The 7,448-nt window shown below is 37.8% G+C and overlaps 1 non-coding gene across 1 annotated transcript; it reads right to left on the reverse strand.

Annotated features, from left to right (window-relative positions):
- Positions 1-1,505: 1,505 nt before the first annotated feature.
- LOC117275307 (small nucleolar RNA R71) lies at positions 1,506-1,612 on the reverse strand. The gene has a single exon (XR_004505468.1). It is a non-coding gene; the product is annotated as a small nucleolar RNA R71 (small nucleolar RNA).
- Positions 1,613-7,448: the final 5,836 nt, after the last annotated feature.

Consider the following 7,448-nt stretch of genomic DNA (forward strand, 5'->3'; position numbering starts at 1 on the left):
TGCTATTTGTGAATTTTAACTCTAGTTCTTTGCTTGAATTCGTTTATGGAGCTTTGAATTGGTTGCAACTTTATTCACCAGTTTATTTTGTCTATAGAGGAATATTATGGTGATTATGTTTGCATTATTTTATTTGGTTTAATTCAGTGATTCTCTTAAGTAATCGAAAGAGCTTGTTGAATTTTTAATTAAATCAAGTTAGGAGAATATTCGAGAAACGTTTTCCTGAAGACTAATCCATTAATGCATGTTTGCATATTTTCATAGTGCTTATATTAGTTCACCTTATAGAGTTAAGATTTAATCGAGAGAGGAGACTTGGCTATACGTTTGAACTAATCATCGAGTGAATTCATGAGAATCATTAGAACATTAGAGAGAATTGAACTAGAGTTGGATCCCAATTAGCTATCTTGCATCTGTCCTATCACGACCGTTGTTTCTCCAATTGATTAATTCGGTGTTTCTTGTATTTCTGTGATCAATTGTCATCTGTTTAGTTTTAATAGTTAATTTTAGTTATAAGTCATCCCAACCAAAGTGTTAATCATCCTGAATAGCGTTAAGAAAGAAATTACTTGAACATTGTTTAAATCCAATCCCCGTGGAGACGATAATTAAACTATACTATCTTTGACTAGCAAACATCAATTTTGTGTAGTATTTTTCGCTCGTCAAATTTTGGCATCGTTTCCGGGGATTGGCAATCAATAGTGTTCAAAATAGGTTTTGGTGCTAATTCAGGAACCAATTTTATTTTATTCTTCACGGGTTTTCTCTTCCATGTGCAGGATACAGGTCTAACTTCTATGGTGTATGACTCGATCTTCTTCAAAGGAAGTGATACCCTACGAACCGGAGTTGGAAAAACACCTGCGACAACTGAGAAAATAAAGAAGAGTCACAAAATATTTCTTGGGTCATACTTTGACTCAAGATAGAATGGCAAACAAAGATATTGATGGAGTAGACTTAGCTGCAAGAGAGGTAGCACAACATAGAGAAGAAGATGCATGGATAGCAGTTGAGGTATCACTTAGAGCTGCTGATGAGACTATCGAAGATGATAGGGGTAGAAGATTCAATCTAAATCGAACCTTGGTTGAAGACCAGTTCGAGAATATGGCATCCACGCCTGGTAGAGCATTATGTGATTATGCCAGACCAGTCTACAATCAGGGACTGTCCAGTGTCAACCGCTACCCATAGCAGCGAATAATTTCGAGTTGAATCAAGGTTTACTTCAAAACATCCAGAGCAACTGTGTCTCCAGAAGGAAGGTGAATGAAGATCCTAACACTCACTTGATGGATTTTGAGGAAATCATGAAAACCTTCCAGTACAATGGAGTGTCTAAAGATGCAGTCTACTTAAGGGCATTTCCCTTTTCACTGAAGGATGACGCAAAACACTAGCTTCGAAGCTTACCAACTGGGTCAATCAAGACGTGGGAAGATATGCCTAAAACGTTCCTTTACAAGTACTTCTCAGCTACAAAAATAGTGAAATTCAGAAACGAAATCCACAACTTCTACCAGAAGGATATTGAAATGGTCTTTGAAGCTTTGGAAAGATTCAAAGAGATAGTGAGAAATTGTCAGCATTATGGAATCGAATTATGGATGAAACTCCAGGACTTTTGGGATGGACTGATACCTTCCTCACGACAATCTCTGAGCACTGCATTTGGAGGTCCTTTAATGAAGAAGACTCCTAAGGAGATTTTTGCAATTCTTGATCAGCTCTCTGAAGATGCTAACCAATGGCTTGCTGAGAGTAATGATAGAAGAAAATCAGCTGGGGTTCACAAAGTGAATTCTAACACATCAGTGCAATCCAAGCTAGACACCATTGCCGAAGAGATATGAAAGTTAACCTTAGCCAAGGTCTAGAGCCAGTCGTTCTTACTAATGATTTTTGTAGAATGGGTCATCCAATGCCTGAGTGTCAGGCCTCGACTAAAGATGAAGTGGTAAATATTGTGGGGAGCTTTGATAAAGGTAACTACCAAAGTGGCAATAATTTTAATTCTATGGGGAAGATGCAACCATGTTTCTCTTGGAGTTCACCAGGTGGTAGTGCAAACGCATAGCAACAGAATAACTCCAGACCCCATGGACAGGGAGTTCCAGGTTTTCAAAATCAGCAGAGGCAGCAATATCAGCCTCCGTAGTCTAGTTAGTCTAGCATGGAAGATTTGATAAGGGCCTTTATCATTAAGATAAATGAGAGGTTTGAAACACATGGGATAACTATCCGAGAATAGGGCACGACTATTCGAAACTTGGAAGGACAAGTGCGTCAACTTGCTAATCTATTATCTGAGAGGGTTCCAGGAACTCTCCCTACTGATACTGAAAGAAATCCAAAAGAGACAGTAAATGCAGTGTCTTTGAGGAGTGGACATGTAGTGAAGGACCCCATGGCAAAACAAAGGGGTGTGTTGATTGAAGGACATGTAGAAATTGTGGAGGAGCAAAAAAATAGCAATACTCAAGAAAATGAGGTGATGGTAGATTATGGTCTAAAGAAGAAGGGGAAGACTAGAGCTCAAAAGAAGAAGACGAAAGAGGGGAATGCAATGAATGGGGAGATTGAAGAGAGTAAATATATGCCTGCTTTACCTTTCCCTCAGAAGCAGAGAAGAGAAAAGCTGGACAAACAATTTGGTGGTTTCCTATATGTGCGCAAGCAAGTGCATGTTAATCTACCATACACACAGATGCTTTCACAAATGTCGGCCTATGCTAAGTTCCTGAAGGAGATATTGTCCAAAAATCTAAAAGTGGAAGAGACATCGGTTGTGAAGCTCACAAAGCATTGTAGTGCCATTTTGCAAAATAAGCTCCCTTAAAAGTATGGAGATCCAAGGGCGTTTTACTATACCTTGCTCTTTAGGAAGTGTTAAGTTTGGAAAATCTGTGTGATTCTGGTGCTTCTATTAATCTTATGTATTTTTCTATCTTCAGGAAATTGGAGTGAGAGATTGGAGAAATCAGGTCGATACCTATGTCTTTGCATCTAGCGGATCAGACCATAATCATACTTGAAGGAATAGTGGAAGATGTACTAGTTCCGGTGGATAAATTTTTATTTCCTGTGGACTTCATCGTGGTGAATATGGAAGAGAATGGGGAGATCCCTCTGATTCTAGGGAGACCCTTCTTTTCTACTGGCAGAGTGATTCTGGACATTCAAAAAAGGTAGTTCATGCTCAGAGTGGGGGAAGAAAGGGTGGTCTTCAAGATGGAAGGAGCAGTAGGGCCCTAAAGGAGTAAACTAGAGAGAGAAAGCATTATAAGTGTAGGGCGTACCCAAAGAAGGAAGAAAAGAAGCGCTCAGCATGGATGTGTGCACTAGGTCGGACGTGCAAAGGAGATCCCGACTAGATGATTCAGGGGAGTTTCCTTTACCTTTTTCTTTTATTTATGTGTCATGGGGACATGCCAAAAATTTAAGTGTTGGGTAGGGAATGTAAACATGTACATGTGTGTTTGTTTTCTTTTCTTTTAATTGAAATATTTTTTGACTTTTCCCGATGATGGATTTCCTCGACCATCTTCTGAGTGATCAAAGTCGAAGAAAAAAATATTTTATTTTTTCTTAGGTAGTGTAACAATTCCCCCTTGGTTTTTCTTTGTGCCACAGTTCTTTTCCAAGGGATTTTCTTGAATTGGGTGTAGCTAGTTTTTCTTTTGTTAGGAAATCTGAAGTCTTCTGCTATGGTATTGGATGGAGATGACTTTTCTTGACTTTATTGTGCCTTGAGAGTTGTAGTGCCTTAGTTGTGATGCCTAGGCTCAGTTCTTGACTCATGTACAAGTGCCTATTTTGATGTTTCTTAACTGATTTGACTAGAGATTCGGAATAGATTCGATCATAAGTGAGTTATGTGCCAACGTGTGTGTGAGATTTTGTTGATATTCTGTGCATGTCAGTTGATATCTAGAACTTGTCCCATCTGTTTGCAAAGCAAAATAGTAGTCTTGTTCAGTATAGGAAGTGATATAGATATTTATTTGTTGATCTAATTATATGTTTATAACCCGCCTAATTGTTGTGTATCCTAGTTAGCCCCTTTGAGCGTGTAATCCTACTTCTTTGGCAACCACACTACAAGCATGATCCATTTTGTTTGAATTTACTATCCATTTGAACCTGTTACCTCTCTTGAGCACTTGAAATTATTATGAGTTTGTTAAAATCTAAGTGAGGTATGGTCGTGTTTTTGAGTGAAACTATTAAAAATAGAGAAAGGTGCATTGTTTGAAATCAATTATGAGAGCCACTTATAGGGAATTAAAAAAGAAAGAAAATAGAGTTCCTTGAAAGAAAGAAAATCAGAAGATGAGGAAAAAATAGTTTGTATGTATTTTGTAGAAAAATAATATTCCTTGCTAGTGGTAGCTCTTGATATATTTGAGCATAAAGAAATTGGGAGCTGGCGTTAATATGATGTAAAGGTTGGAGTTTGGTTCAACATAAATGTGGGGTTAGATTTTGAAGTGTATGTCTTAAAGTACTCAGGGAGGTGTAGTCAATAAATCCAAATGTATCATGCTCGTCCCGCGGCCTATATTACAACCAATTAAAGTCATACTTGATCCTTGACTAAATAAGCTCAAATTAGTAGAGTACTACACTACGGGCTACATTTTCTGTGGTTCATGAATTTTATTCCTGAGAGTGAGTTAATTCTTTCTATCTTGAGTTCCTATTTGTTCTTGAGTTTTATTGTGTGTGGAACTAATCTCTATCTTTGGTGTGATGGCACATGATTTGCGAAGGAAAAGTAATATTGTTGGCCTCTGTGTTAAAGTATGTGAGTAGATTTTTGGAAAATATATGGTGTTTTTGAGTCGAGTCTTGAGGCTAGGATGTTATGATAGGGTGCTTAGTCTACTTTAAATATTCTTGGCATGATGCGCTAAGGAAGTTGTCTGATAAAAAGGTAGTCTCTAGGTGAAGTGTAGTTTCTTTTCTATAGGACGAGCAATGGTCTAAGTGTGGGGTGTTGATGGTAGGCTAGGAACTAGTGTTTTAGATACAGTTTACACTCTAATTACTACACTTTGACTGTATTTGAACCTAATTGTTAGTACCTTGTACTTATTACGTGTGTTATATTATGTAGGATGTGATTTCGAGTGAAGAAGCAAGTTTGGAGATAAAATGGATAAGTTGGAGCTTTGAAGTCTGAGTAAAAGCCTAAGAAATTAAGGCGGGATCACATTCGGTGGTGGAGAACCAAGTCTGGATGACAAAAAGTGAGAAAAAATATTACTTTGAGAAAATGCACTACCGCGCCATGACATGCGCCGCGTTGCACAGGGCGCTAGTGCAAAACTCCTGTAGAGTGAAAAAAATCAACTCTCTGAAAATCCTCACTAATACGGCGCATGACGAGATGTACTAGTGTATTTTCGCGGTCCAATTTTCCCACTTCGGCTTGGAAAAGGTGTTTCGTCCAGGCCCGTTCCTACATGGTATAAATACATAGAAAACACGATTTTTAGAGGACTTTGGACTTTGAAAGCTTTTGGATAGCATTGGAGGCTACAAGACACAAGATTTCATCATCTTTCCATCAATTCAATATATGAGATTGTAATGTTAGATTGATGTTTTCTTACTCTTTAATTATATTTTTGATGACTTTCTCCATGATTATGGAGTAGTTTCCCTTAGGGTTCGACGGATATGGTATTTTGATTGCTATATGTGAATTTTAACTCTAGTTCTTTTCTTGAATTCATTTATGGAGATTTGAATTAGTTTTAACTTTATTCGCAAGTTTATATAATCAAAAGAGGAATATTATGGTGATTATCTTTGCATTATTTTGTTTGGTTGATTCTCTTAAGTAATCGAAAGTTAAATCAAGTTAGGAGAATGTTCGAGAGTCCATTAACACATGCTTGCATATTTTCACAGTGCTTATATTAGTTCACCTCGTAGAGTTAAGATTTAGTCGAGAGAGAAGTCTTGGCAATACGTTTGAACTAATCATCAAGTGAATTTGTTAGAATCATTAGAACATTAGAGTGAATTAAACTAGAGTTGGATCCTAATTAGCTATCTTGCACCAATCCTGTCACGACCCTTATTTCTCCCTTTGATTAATTCAGTGTTAATCAACTCTTATCTTTCTGTGATCAATTGTTACCTGTTTAGTTTTCATTGTTAATTTTAGTTATAAGTCATCCCAACCGAAGTGTTAATCATACTGAATAGTGTTAAGCTGGAAATTACTTGAACATTGTTTAAATCCAATGCCAGTGGAGACGATAATTAAATTATACCATCTTTGAATAGCGAGCATCAATTTCGTGTTGTATTTTGCGCTCGTCAGAGTCACCTTCTGCTATCTCTTATTATTATTTATCCTTTACTCAGAAAGTGATGTATATTGATATTTTAGTACTTTCTGTAGAGCTTATGACTCAGTCTCATCGGGTTTTTGGAGATATTGTATTGTGGTTCAGTATTGAGATTTTTACGAGACTTATCAGTTTATGTCTTGTTTTTAGGCTTTCTTTCTTGTTTTATCTTGTTTGCTAGGCTTCCCTAGTCTTAGGGACTAGGTGCCATCACGACATCCTAAGGTGGGAATTTGGGGTAGTGATACTTTACCTTACATCTTTTACTTTTTGAAACTCGTATCTACCTTCTGATGCTCTCATAGCTTTTCACCAGATACGTGGATAGATATTCATGCTTTAGGACTCCTTATCAAGAAGCTTACACATCTTAGTACACACATGATCTGCTAAAGACCTTGCATTTACTCATCATGAGCCTGATGCAAAATCGAGTTCCTCTTACTCGACTCTTCCACAACCACATTCAATCTCTCACCAACTGTCTTTTTCTAAATGTAGGCATCGATTTATTATGAAGAAATTAGAATTTAGGAGTTCAAATTCTTACGACTAAGTTGTACCGCATGATCTAGAGCAAGAAAAAGTGTGGTGCACAACACAACCATAAACAAGACTCTACTAGACATGGCTTGTAGACTCCCTAGGACAGACCTACTCTGATACCATATTTTTTACTCCCTAAATTGAGAAAGGCCTGCCTGGCACCCGGTGCCATACTCGGCCCGAGCGTACCACTTTGTAACTGTGAACCCTGGTAGGTACCCTTTAACATAGGCTGATGAGGCCTACCTGCATCCAGGCAATAGAAACCCATGCCGACAAGGCCGTACACTAAAATCATCTGAAGATAATATCTAACTCACCTGAGGGGTAAAAACAACCAAACATGTATACATAACTATGTAAGCCGACAAGGTTGCCATGAACGTATACAACTAGCAATGCCAAAATGAACATGTACATGAGGCTGGCAAGACCACAATACTGACACACAAAACATACAGGACTCGTCTACAAGACTCTAGAGATAACAAAACTATATCATAGTCGGGACAGAGTCTCGAC

Source organism: Nicotiana tomentosiformis, chromosome 7 (genome assembly GCF_000390325.3).
Source record: "Nicotiana tomentosiformis chromosome 7, ASM39032v3, whole genome shotgun sequence".
NCBI classification, from domain to species: Eukaryota; Viridiplantae; Streptophyta; class Magnoliopsida; order Solanales; family Solanaceae; genus Nicotiana; species Nicotiana tomentosiformis.